We start from the raw sequence: 13595 nt of genomic DNA, 5'->3' as shown, positions 1-13595 counted from the left end.
GCTCTCATGTGCACTCACTCCACACTCAACCAACGTGGAGACAGACATAAAGAGACGCTGTACACACAATCACACTCCCCAAGCGTACTCTACAAACCGGGTCTAGGTACCCTTGCCCCTGGAGGGGGGAATTGCACCCAGACCCAGGTGGTGTTACCCTTTTCCCTGCGGTGGGGAGAGGCAGACCACCCCGACTCCGCAGCAGCAGGGAGGCCCCACACCCCAGACCGCAGCCGGACGGCCAACTCCTCCTACTAGCCCTCCCGCTCCAGCAGGCCGCAGAGAATGGGGGTGAGAGAAGACTCCAAACCTCCCTCCACCCGCTCATTGTAGTGTTGATGCATGTGTGTTCTAAGGTGCATTTAAAACCCAGGAGGGCATGGAGCTACCTGCCAGAGAGCAGCAGGTAAGCGCATAGTCCCTCCTGCTAGCCCTCAATGTCTACGTGTATTTAAAATTGAGAGGTGGGCAACGACGCCAGGGGTGAGGTGTACACCCTGATGGTAATTTGGATTCCGTGTATCGTGCCCACCCCCAAGATCCTATATGTATGTGTAATGAGAGTGTGAGTAATGTGAATGTCTAAGTTGTGGATAAAATTGAGGCAGAGGCAGCCAGAAGGGGACAGAGGGGGGGTAGCCTCCTCTGCACCCTGGTGACATACCCCTACTCCAAGGCCCTGCATGTGTGGGTGGTTGTGGTGGAGCGGGAAGAGGGAGGCAGCTGGAGATGGGGAGGGAAGGAAGGGAGGGGCAAGTGACCCCTCCCTGGGGCCAGCTCCCCCGCTGACCCCAGTAGGCACCCCCATACTCCGCGACCCGCCAGGGAAAGGGGGCCCAGGCCCATCCAGACCGGGCCCAGTGCAGCAGCGCCGCCCGGCCCCACAGAGCCCGGGACAGTCCACCCAACCCCACCACAGAGAAAACTGCACCCACCCCACCATCCACTCATCTTCCAGACTACATAAGACAATAAACGCCCAGGCTGAGATCTTCCTCCACCTCTCCTGTATCTCCCCCTCCTGCAGAGAGTTCCTGAAGAGAGGAAAGCTCCTGCAAGATGTGACAATCTCCCCCACCAGTTGAAGAGCCCCCCAGGCGGCTCGACGCACCGGCGGCACCCTGCTCCAGGGCCGGGCCCCCATGCACCCACCCGCCCACAACCCCGGCAACACACAAACCAGGACCCAAGCCCCCGAGGCCCGGCCCGGGCCCCAGCCCAGAGACGGAGCGCCCCCAGAACCTCACGCCCATCCCGGACCCACCCAGGGGCAGCCAGGTTGCCAGGTCAGTAACCCACGTCCGTCAGCACAGACCCTCCCCTAGCCCCGCTGCACGCAGCCGCGAGGAAACAGTCACCTGAGAGCCAACAGAGCCCCCAACCGGACGTGACCGCTACCCCGGGTTGAGCCTCCCAAGGAAGATGCCTCCGGGGAACCCCCCGACGCCCTAAGCCTGTCCCTACCCCCTCACCAATCACAACAGTGAAGGCGGGACCAAACTATGACCCCCCACCCCCACTAGGTGATGGAGCTGATAAAAGGGGCCCAGAGCAATTGATCTAATGGGGTGGCAGAGGCTGTGTCAAGACTAATGTAATCTAATAGATAATTTCTATATTGGTTAGAATTAAGATTATTTTTATTTTTCCAGTTCATGAGGACTGTTTTCTTGGCTATGCATAGGGCCGTAAAAACAACGTGGGCTGTGTTTGTTTCTGCAGTGACCTCATCCAAGTTGCCCAGCAAGCACACTAAAGGGGAGGCTGGAATGTTACATTTCAGACACTTTGATAAGTCTTCACATATCTCACGCCAGAATTTCTGAACTGGTGGACAGAACCAAAGAGCGTGGATGTAATTGTCCGGTGTATTTGCTGTGCAGTGTGAGCAGTTGTTGGAAGGCGTATAGCCCATCTTGAACATCCTATGACCTGTATAGTGCACTCTATGTATTATTTTGTATTGTATTAATTGCAGACTGGGATTTTTAATTTTTAAAAGGTTTTTAAGCAATCTGAGACCAGAAGTTTTGGTCTAAGCTGACTGATAAATCTGCTTCCCACTTTGCAATAGGAAGTGATATTGATTCATCTAATTTAGAAAGTGTTCTGTATATTTTAGATAATAATTTGGGGGATTTAAGAGTAAGGAAATGTGCCGCACTTGGTGGTGTTTGTAATTCAACTTGACTGAGGTTAAATTTCTTTTTTACTATGGATTTAATTTGTTGATATTCTAAAAATCTTTTCTTGTTGATCCCATATTGTTCAACTAGTCTGTCAAATGGAATAAATTCTGTTCCCTCTAATATATGTTCTAAGTATTTAATTCCTTTACAACTCCATTCTGGAAAATTAATCATATTATTGTTTTGTAATATGTCAGGGTTATTCCAGATAGGTGTACGTTTGCATGGGATTAATGAAGACTCCGTCAATTTTAGAAACTCCCACCATGCTGTCAGAGAGAAGCTGATGTTGATACTTTTAAAGCATTCATGTCTTTTGATGTTTGAGCTAATAAATGGTAGGTCTGAAATCTCTAGATCCTTGCATAGTGCCTGTTCAACATCTAGCCAGGGCTCATCTAAGAAGGTATGTTTTGACCATTCTGAGATGAACTGAAGCCTGTTGGCTAAGAAGTATTGGTGAAAATTAGGCAGATCTAATCCTCCTCTATCCTTGGTTCTTTGTAGCGTTTTTAAGCTGATACGCGGGGGTTTATCTTTCCAAAGGAATTTGGAAATATATGAATCCAGAGATCTGAACCAATCTTGTGATGGTTTGTTAGGGATCATCAAAAATAAGTAATTTATTTTTGGCAAGATCATCATTTTTATAGTGGCGACCCTTCCCATGAGTGATATGGGTAAAGATTTCCATCTAGTCAGATCGCCTTCTACTTTCTTTAGAAGTGGGATGTGGTTTAATTTAGTTAAGTCTGAAAGCTTAGGAGAGACATTAATACCTAAATATTTAATATTTCCGGATTGCAGTGGGGCAGAGGAAGAATTATGGAAGGAGCAGTTAATGGGGAGAACTGTAGATTTTGGCCAGTTAATTGAATAATCTGAAACTCTTGAAAACCAGTTTATTAAAGTAATTACCTCAGAGAGGTTGGTTTGTGTGTTTTGCAGAAAAAGCAACACATCATCCGCATAGAGACTGATTTTATGTTCTATGTTCTTACATTTTATGCCCTTAATTGTTGTAGCCTGTCTAAATGCTGCTGCTAGAGGTTCGATAAAAATTGCAAAAAGTGAAGGGGAGAGTGGGCATCCCTGTCTGGTGCCCCTCAGGAGACAGAAGCTGGAGGATGTCTGGTCATTTGTTCTGATACGAGCTGTTGGGGAATTGTATAATATTCTTATCCAGTTTATGAAAGAGTTTCCAAAACCAAATTTGTGTAAAGTTGCGAATAAAAATTTCCAATTAACTCTGTCAAATGCTTTTTCTGCATCTAGAGATAATATTATGGTTTCGATGTTTTTATCGTATGAGTAGTCTATTAAATTAAGTAATCTACGAGTGTTTGTTGAGGAGTGCCGACCTTTTATGAAACCAGTTTGGTCAGGATGAATTAAGAGGGGGGTCATTTTCTCTAATCTCTTTGAGAGAGCTTTGCAGATTATTTTAAGGTCTACATTTAAAAGAGAAATTGGACGATAGCTTGAGGGAAATAAAGGGTCTTTGCCTGGTTTTAGCAGGAGACTAATGTTGGCAGAATTCATATTTGGTGGTAGTCTGCCATTTTCCTCGATTTCCTGCAACATGCTGTGGAATACTGGTGCCAGAATTGTCCAGAATTCTTTGTAGAATTCTGCAGGGAAGCCGTCTGGACCTGGAGCCTTATTATTGGGCATACTTATCAGGGCTTCCTGGAGTTCACTGGCGTCAGTGGCGAATCCAGTGCCATTGCTTGACTGTCTAATAATTTTGGAAGAGTTATGTTGTCCAAAAACTGATCAATTTCTTTTTTAGATGGGTTTATTTGTGGTGAATACAACGTTTTATAGAAATCCCTGAAAATGTTGTTTATTTGTATCGGTTCATATATTGTGTTCCCAGATAATCTTGAACAGCACATATAGTTGTTTTTTCTTTATTTATTTTTAGCTGGTTTGCTAGAAATTGACCAGATTTATTACCATGTTCATAATTTTGTAGGCGTAGTCTTTGTACTAAGAATTTTGTTTTTTTATCAATTATCTCATTTAATTCTAGTTTTGTTTTGCGTATTTTGTTCAATGTTTCCTGATCTTGGTGGGACGCGTAGGCTTCTTCTAGTGATTTGATGTTTTTTTCTAATTCCTGAATATTTTTGTTTTCTTTTTTCTTTTTATGTGATGAGAAAGAAATTATTTTACCTCTCATCACAGCTTTCCCTGCTTCCCATAGAACAGAAGCTGATGTTCCGGGAGTGTCATTATAGTCTAAATATGAAGTCCACTCTTTTTTAAAATATTTAATAAAGTCTTCATCTTTAAGCAGTGATGTATTAAATCTCCAGTTTTTACTTGGCGTAGTATTATTCTTGTGCATTAGTGTTAACGATACAGGAGCATGATCGCTGACAGCTATAGGGTGAATCTCAGTGTCTGAAATGTCACTCAGCAGTGAGCTGCTGACCAAAAAATAATCCAGACGAGAGTAGGAGTGATGGACATGTGAGAAAAAAGTATATTCCTTACTGTTGGGGTGAAGGGAGCGCCATGCATCGCAAAGGCCAAAGTCGCTCATATACTGTTTGATTATATTTGTGGATTGCCAATTGCGCTGAGTTCCTGTTGTGTTGAGCCTATCCATTTCTTCATTTAGTCCAAGGTTGAGGTCACCGCCAAGAATGAGTGTGCAATCGAGGTGTTCAGAGAGTGCACTAAAAAATCCGTGGAAGAATGAGGGTTCATCAACATTTGGACCATATATACTTACAATACATAGTTTTTTGTTCAATATTGATAGTTTAATAATTAGAAATCTACCCTCTGGATCTATAACTGTATCGAGTACTGTAAAATTAACATTTTTATGTATTAAAATTGCTACTCCCCGTTGTCTAGAATTATAACCGGCTGCAAACACGTTAGGAAACTCAGGTGTTTTAAGTTCGTTTAAACCTGTGACAGGTTTGTGAGTTTCTTGTAATAAAACAACATCTGCCTGTAGTTTTTTAAGCTGGTTAAATATTTTTAACCTCTTTCCTCTGGTGCCAGCTCCATTTACATTCCATGTGACAAACCTCAGCATGCCCTTAATTGTGCGTGTATGTCTAATGATGTATGCTGGGTGTTTCGTTTAGACAGGGAGAGAATATGGAAACATCCCTTGTTTGTAAATAGAAAGAGAAAAAGAAGTGTGGTGAGAGGCTCCATAAGTCTGACTATGTGTGTGAATATTCACTAATATGAACAAGCGTGGTTTGCTTATGTGTCCTGCAAGTCTGTGCGTGCTGTGAGGCTGTTGTGAATGTGCTGCCGTTGAGCTGATGTGTTTGCGTGATCGTGTTGTGAAAATATGGAGAAATAGAGGGTGTTGTTTGTAGGTGAGTGGGGAAGTAGGTGATCACAGCAGTGAAAGACAAGAGAAAGAAAGAAACCACATGAACTGTGAGCGAAAAAAAAAGAAACGAAACGGAAACATTCCAATTAAAGCAATGACGGAGGGTGACGGTGTTATATCTGCTATGACATCATATTGATATTACTAGCTTAAACTCATGTTAAAGGAGAGAGTGTGAATGAATAAGAAAAGAGTGTAGCGGGTTCTTATCTGGAGTGCAGTTAATATAACCACGGTGTGGTGCCGGGGTCGCGGTAAAGCTGTCCGTCCACGTAGAGCCGGTCCACGGCGATGACAGCACGGGAGCCTTTCTGGATGAAGCTACGTCGAACTGGGAACAGGACCTTGCGTCGTTCCAGGATCTCTTTGGGGAACTGGTCGTTCACGCTGAAGTCCGTTCCTTTCAGCTCTCTGCCGCGACTCTTCACCTGTTCCTTCTGTTTGAATTGACTGAATTTGGCCACAATAGGCCGTGGTCTCCCGGTCCGCGACCGCGCGCCCCCCAAGCGATGTACTCTATCGAAGTCGATGTTCTTTACGGTGTCCTCCGGCAGCTTCAGGTGGATTTTAATGAAGTTTTTCACCGTTGCCTCTGCGTCCTCTCCGGCAGTTTCTGGAATACCAGAAAACACAAGATTATCTCTCATGCTACGGGCTTGTAGATCGATAACGGACTCTTTTATTTTTTTATTTTCAATGTTTAGCTGGGTCACGTTATCGGTGAGAGATTTAACCGACTCCCGTAGCGTGGCATTTTCAGCGGCAAGCGTTTCCACCTGCTGCTGGCTGAATTCCAGGGATTCTCTCAGAGATTTAAATTCCCGGTGTAAAATCTCCACCAGGGACAGCCTCGCATCGAAAACTGGACAATCGCTTGTCGATTGACTCCAGGATGTCGACGATATCTTTGCCGGCAGGCGATGTTGTGCCGGGGGAGTCTGCCGGGCGATATCTTTTAGATGACGGCGTCTCAGCTTTGGCCGGGGAAGACGCGCTCTGGGCCTTCTTCATTACTAAATCTTCGAAGCACCGGTCGATGTATTCTTGGAGAGCGTCTAAACTCTCCTCGTTGTCCTCCAGGGTGTTAGAGATGATAGGACAGATGTTGTTAGTTATATGACAGTTGGTTAGTTTATTTGGCAATACTGAAGTTTAAAGAAACTTTGTTAAATTCTATGCTACCATTCGCTTTTTTTTTTCCGCCAAATCTCCGGCGTCTGACGTCACCTACAACATGGGTCGCTTACCTTTCCCCGTCACTTACCTCTCCCCGTCACTTACCTCTCCTCACTTCCATTATTTTTCTAATGTAAGTGGAGTCATAAAAACTTGTGGCAGATATGAGAAGATCTTGGTTTACCTTCAAAAGAATTAACATTAACTTACTCACAGCGTAAATTATGTGATAAAATATTGCTGTTAGCTCGGAAATGTTTTCTTATTCTTAACTGGGTTAACTTCCTAAGACCTGAACTCTTCCACGGCATGCATTTTTAATTTATCTTTGATATTTGGGCTGATTGGAACCCAATGAATGTAAAAACAAAGAATTACTTTTTTTTTTTACCATTTTTTTTTCTAAGAAGAGCCACATATGAAGAAATTCGTTTTAAATTTTGATAAAACAGAGGCAGTGTAATGTTCTCGTAAGTGGATATCAGTCCCTTGTGGAGCTAAATTTAGTATTTTGGTCTAGACCAGTGTTGGTCAAGTTACTTGAAAAAAGTAATCAGATTACAGTAACGCGTTACCAGTAAAGCGTTACTAGTAAAGCGTTACTGCCCATCTCTGGTCTAGACAACCCAAAATGTGATTTTAGATGGTGACTGGATTGCTTTTGAAATGCCTTTGAAATTGTCTTGTTCTTTCAGGTCCATGCAAAATACAAACAACATCTTCACAATACAGCTGGAGGGTTTAAATGTCCCACAGGAAGCCACATATGCTATGTTTCTTTTTCTTTTTTCTCCTACTTGTTTCTAATTGTTGCAAATGTGGGCATTGCTGTTTTGGTTTTTGTTGACAAGAGTCTTCACCAGCCCATGTATATCCTTTTTTGTAATCTGTCCATTAATGATTTATTTGGAAACTCTATCATGATCCCTCGTTTGCTTGTAGACATGTTGAGGCCTCCGTCTGAGCGCCTCATCAGTTATTATGAATGTGTGGTCCAAGCTTTCACCACACAAATGTTTAGTACCACAGCTCACACAGTGCTTATGATAATGGCCTTTGACAGATATGTAGCCATCTGTAATCCTCTGTGTTATGCTGCAGTAATGACAAATAAGATGTTGATGAAGCTGACAGTTTCTGCCTGGGGGGTGTCCTTTGTTTTGGTTGGGATTCTGCTCGGTCTGACCTTGAGACTGGGCCGATGCAGAACTCTGATCAAAAGCCCCTATTGTGACAATGCTGCACTGTTTAACCTGTCCTGTGAGGATGTGTTCATTAACAATGTCTATGGCCTCACTTTCACTGTGCTTTTGTTCACAGGTTCTATCGGTAGCATGGTTCTTACCTATACTAAGATTACTGTGGTGTGTCTAACCACTAAGAACAAGTCCTTGAACAATAAAGCCTTGAAGACCTGCAGCACTCACCTGGTTGTATATCTGATTTTTTTGTTCAGTGGTATGTCCATAATCACTCTGCATCGCTTTCCTGAGTACTCAGGGAGCAGAAAAATTGTTGCTGTTCTGTATCACATCATCCCTGGAAGCCTCAATCCCATCATTTATGGTATGCAATCCAAAGAGATATATCAAATGTTAAGTTAAAGAAGGTTTTGCCATTATATTAAAGACAATTTTCAGGGTTATTTGAACAGTTTGAAGTGACATATTAATGTTTTTTAAACTGACAGTGTGCAGAGATTTTAACCTGATTGTAACTAGGGCGCCACGATCTTCAGTAAGTTAGACTTGCGCAACGCCTATCATCTGGTGAGAATCCGTGAAGGGGATGAGTGGAAAACGGCCTTCAATACTCACCTGGGCCATTTCGAGTACCCTGTGATGCCGTTCGGCCTGACCGATGTGCTTTTGTCTGCTTAGATGAGATTCTCGTCTTCTCCAAATCTAAAGCGGGACATGAGGTCCATGTAAGGCAGATCCTGCAGCGCCTACTGGACAATAGGCTCTTTGTTAAAGGAGAGAAATGCGACTTCCACATGGATTCAGTGGCATTTGTGGGCTACATCATCACCAGAGGGGATTTGAAACCTGACCCGGCAAAAGTTCAGGCAGTGTTGGACTGGCCCAAACCACCCGATCGCCGGCAGCTTCAGCGCTTTCTGGGGTTTGCTAACTTCTACAGACGTTTCATCAGGGATTTTAGTAAAGTTGCTCTGCCTCTCACTAAGTTAACGTCACCCAAGGTGCCATTCCAATGGGACCTGCTGGCTCAGGAAGTCTTCTCTTGCCTCAAGGAACAGTTCGCCACCGCCCCAATCCTTCGCCAGCCAGACCTCTCCCTGCAGTTCATCGTGGAGGTGGATGCATGAGAGACTGGAGTAGGGGCCGTGATCTCTCAACAGCTCGAGGGTAAGCTCCACCCCTGTGCCTTTTTCTCCCGTCGTCTTTTCCTAGCCGAAAAGAATTATGACATCGGAGACCGCGAACTTCTGGCCGTGAAGCTGGCTCTGGAGCAGTGGAGGCACTGGCTGGAGGGGGCTGCACAGCCGTTCATTGTATGGACCGATCATAAAAACCTCGAATACATCCGCTCGGCGAAACGGCTCAACTCACGGCAGGCCAGGTGGGCTTTGTTTTTCACCCGGTTTAATTTCACCATCACTTACAGGCCAGGCTCCCGTAACGTTAAACCGGACGCTCTTTCCCGGCAATATGCCCCAGTCGGAGAGGAGTCCGACCCTGGATCTGTTCTGCCTACTTCCTGCGTTATTGGGGCAGTTACGTGGGAGATCGAAGAGCTCATCCGGGAGGCACAAGAAACCGACCCTGATCCTGGCACGGGCCCCCCTGATCGACTCTTTGTTCCGGCGGCTGTCCGGTCCCGGGTGCTCCAGTGGGCTCACACGGCCCGTTTTTCCTGCCATCCGGGTGTTAACCGCACCACTGCCTTCCTGCGCAGGTATTTCTGGTGGCCCGCCCTCATTAAAGACTCACGGGAGTACGTAACCGCCTGCACCACTTGTGCTCAAAATAAGCACTCCAATCAACACCGTCTGGACGTCTGCAGCCACTCTCCACACCCAGCCGACCCTGGTCCCACATCTCTCTGGATTTCGTCACTGGTCTGCCACCATCTGCAGGTAACACTACAATATTGACCATTGTTGACCGTTTCTCCAAAGCTGCCCATTTCATTGCGCTTCCTAAGCTCCCTACAGCCTTGGAGACTGCTCGACTCCTCACCACACATGTTTTTCGGCTCCATGGCATCCCTGAGGACATTGTCTCGGACTGGGGCCCTCAGTTCACGTCACGGGTGTGGAAGGAGTTCTGCTCTGCCATAGGAGCCAAGGTCAGCCTCTCCTCTGGCTTCCATCCTTCCGCCATGGATGGAGTATGCTCACAACAGTCACACATCCTCTGCTACCGGCGTGTCACCCTTCAATGCGTCTCTGGGATACCAACTACCTCTGTTTCCCATGGTTGAAGGTGAGCATACTGTTCCATCTGTCCGACATCACCTCCGCATGTGTCGCACGGCCTGGCGGGCCACTCAGGTGGCTTTACTCCGGATGAAGGAACGCAATAAAGCGCTCGCGGATCGCCACCGGAGGACAGCCGTCCCTGAATATGTGGTGGGGCAGAAGGTATGGCTCTCCACTCGATTCGTGCCCTTACTTGCTGAATCTAAAAAACTCTCCCCCAACTTCATCGGCCCGTTTGAAATCAGTGCTATAATCAACCCTCCATCCGTCCGATTGGCACTGCCACGCAATATGCATGTTCATGATGTATTCCATGTCTCTCAGGTCAAGCCAGTGGTCTCCAGCCCGGTGTGCCCTCGTTCCAGGCCCCGCCACCCCCCCGGCTCGTGGATGGCCAGCTGGTTTACACCGTCTCGTGCGTCATGGACTCCCGGCGCCGGGGATTTCAGTACCTGGTTGACTGGGAGGGCTACGGGCTAGAGGAACGTTCCTGGGTGCCCCGGTCGGCTATCGTGGATAGAGGTCTGCTCCGGGACTTCCACTGCCTGCACCCGGGTAAGCCTGGTGGGTCGCCGGGAGGCTCCCGTTGAGGGGGGGGTACTGTCATGGTCCCTGTGCCTCCCCGGCCAGCCCAGTGTGGCCACAAGTTTTTGTTGTTTTTCTCTCTCTCCCTCTCTCTCTCCTACCTGTCTGCCTGGGCGGAGCTCAGGCAGACCTGCAGCTGATCTCGAATGAATTGCAGTTGATCCCTGGCTCTTCTTAAGGCTGGGGCTCTGAGCTATTCGTTGCTCGAATATTGAGTAACCCTCATCAGTATTGCCTGGCTTCATTGTGAATCAGTTGTTCCCGTGCTTGCCGCCGACTTACCCTCGTCTATGTTTATAGGTTTATTTGGACCCGCCCGTTTTGACCCCATGAGTGTGAGTGGGTTGCTCGTGTGAGGAGTGTTTGGACAAGGAGCGGAGCAAGTGTGAAGAAGTGTGTTTCCCCGGCCTATTGATCCCCGGGACCCTGGTGTTTCTCTCCACCCCCCCTTCACGTGTACATAGCGCACTGGAGTGATTAATAAAGTGTTGTTGAACCATGCTACCTCAGTCTGTGCCTGAGTCCGTCCACCACCGTGACAAACCTGGCTTAATAAATGAGATCTTTGCCAACTCGATCCGTTGTCACTATTACAAATTTACTTCTCCAATTCTATTAATATGAATTAAAGTCATTACATTTCTGTCAGTACCAGATTGCTAAAATAAAAGGGAGTAATGCAACACTGCTGAAACTGCTTCTGAAGCACTGCTTTTTGCACTCTATCTGCTAGGGGTGCAACAATACTCGTATCGATATTGAACGATTCGATACAGTGCTTTCGGTTCGGTACGCATATGTATTGAACAATACAAAATTTTTTAATTTATTTTATCAACTTTCCTTCTGATGATGCTGTCTGTGTTTAATAGTTTAATAGTTTAATTATTTATAATTATTTATATAGCACATTTAATTACAACAGGAGCGTTGACCAAAGTGCTGTACAAGAATACAACATACATAATAAAACAACTTAGAGTATTAAAGGCAAACACCAAATATGAATTAACAAATAACAAATAACTCTCATGCCATATTAAAAGCCAGTAAATAAAAATGCATGTTTTAAGATAAGATTTAAAAAGATTGACAGTAGGAGCCTGTCTGATGTGTAGGGGTAAATTATTCCACAGCTTAGGCGCTACGACTGCAAATGCTCGATCACCTCTATGAACCAGCCTCGACCTTGGTACAGCTAAAAGCAAAAGATCACTTGATCTAAGAGATCTAAGGGGGGTATAAGTCTGCAAGAGGTCAGACAAATACCCGGGAGCCTGTCCATTCAGGGCTTTGTAAGTCAACAATAAAATTTTAAAATTAATTCTGAAGCGGACAGGGAGCCAATGAAGGGAGGCAAGTACCGGGGAAATGTGTTCACATCTTTTAGTACGTGTCAGAAGACGAGCTGCAGCATTCTGGACCAACTGCAGCCTTGCCAGGCAGGTCTGGCTGACTCCAGCATATAAGGAGTTACAATAGTCCAGCTGGGATATAATAAAAGCATGAATCGCTCGTTCAAAGTTTTTAAAAGATAAAAATGATCTCACCTTAGATAAAAGCCTCAGTTTGAAGAAAGACCGCTGTACAACTGAGCTAATTTGTTTTTCAAAGGTGAAATTGCTGTCAAGTATAACCCCCAAATTTTTGGCATGTGATTTGACAAAAGTGTGCACTGTGTTGAGCGCTCAGTGGATCTGCGCTCGACAGTGCAGCCTAGGCGGAGTAGTCGAACGCAGATTCACTGAGCGCAGAGCAAGCTAGCGAGACAGAAGTTAAGCTCTCGTTGCAACATGGCAAATTGAACCTCCCCCACCCTCAGGGGTGGGGCAGGGATAGCTCAGTAGGTAGAGTGGTAGCCCCATGATCGGAAGGTCGGGGGTTCGACTCCACTGAATGGCTACCCTGAGGTACCCCTGAGCAAGGTACCGTCCCTACACACTGCTCCCCGGGCGCTGCATTGGTGGCTGCCCACTGCTTCACTGGGTGAATGGGTTAAATGCAGAGGAACTATTTCCCTATGGGGACTAACACATACACATTATTCAGATCTGGCCTTTGGAACTATTTTGGTTTTCATGTGACGTATGACCCTGAAGGTAAGCGCGTCATGGACAAAAGTAAAACAGTATGTCGGATGTGCCACACAATGCTCAATTACATGGGTGGGAACTAGTGTGTTAGCGCAGTTAGCTCGTTAACGTGTTGGCCGTCCAGCCCCATGCACGGGGCGATCCGCGGTAGCTCGTTAACGGAGATTTGCCGTGTTGTGGCGTTAACGTCATTTCAACGAGATTAACGCTGACAGCACTAGTGGGAACACAACGAATATGACTGCACATTTACGCCGACATCATCCTAGTGCAAAGACAAGTGGAAGCAGACAAAAACAACAAGCACGCATGCTACAAACTTTACCCGAGTCATTTAGACAGCCGTTAGCACATGATTCTCCTTATGGGGACCTGATATGTTTAATATGCTGCTGAGAATATAGCCCAGAAGAAGCGTATAGTATAGCTTTTATTTTGGAAAGAGCCATTTCTCTGTAATAAACTCTCTTTTCCAAAGATGAGTGATTCCTCAATCAGATAGATTTATTTTTTATTACTTTGTTGTTTCAGCAACATTAAATTTAAAAACTGTACTTTTGAGTTAAAATATATATTTATAATTTTAATAAATGACAAATTAAAAAGCATGAACATTTTTTTGTATCGAAAAAATATCGAACCGTGAATTTTGTGTATCGTTGCAGCCCTACTATCTGCGTGTATTATAAGGAAAAGATGGAAAGAAATTCCTTGTCAAAATAAAAGATATCTGAATG

Source organism: Haplochromis burtoni, unplaced genomic scaffold (assembly GCF_018398535.1).
Source record: "Haplochromis burtoni strain Fernald_Lab_line unplaced genomic scaffold, NCSU_Asbu1 Contig_2175, whole genome shotgun sequence".
Taxonomy (NCBI): domain Eukaryota; kingdom Metazoa; phylum Chordata; class Actinopteri; order Cichliformes; family Cichlidae; genus Haplochromis; species Haplochromis burtoni.
This window is presented reverse-complemented; position numbering follows the sequence as displayed.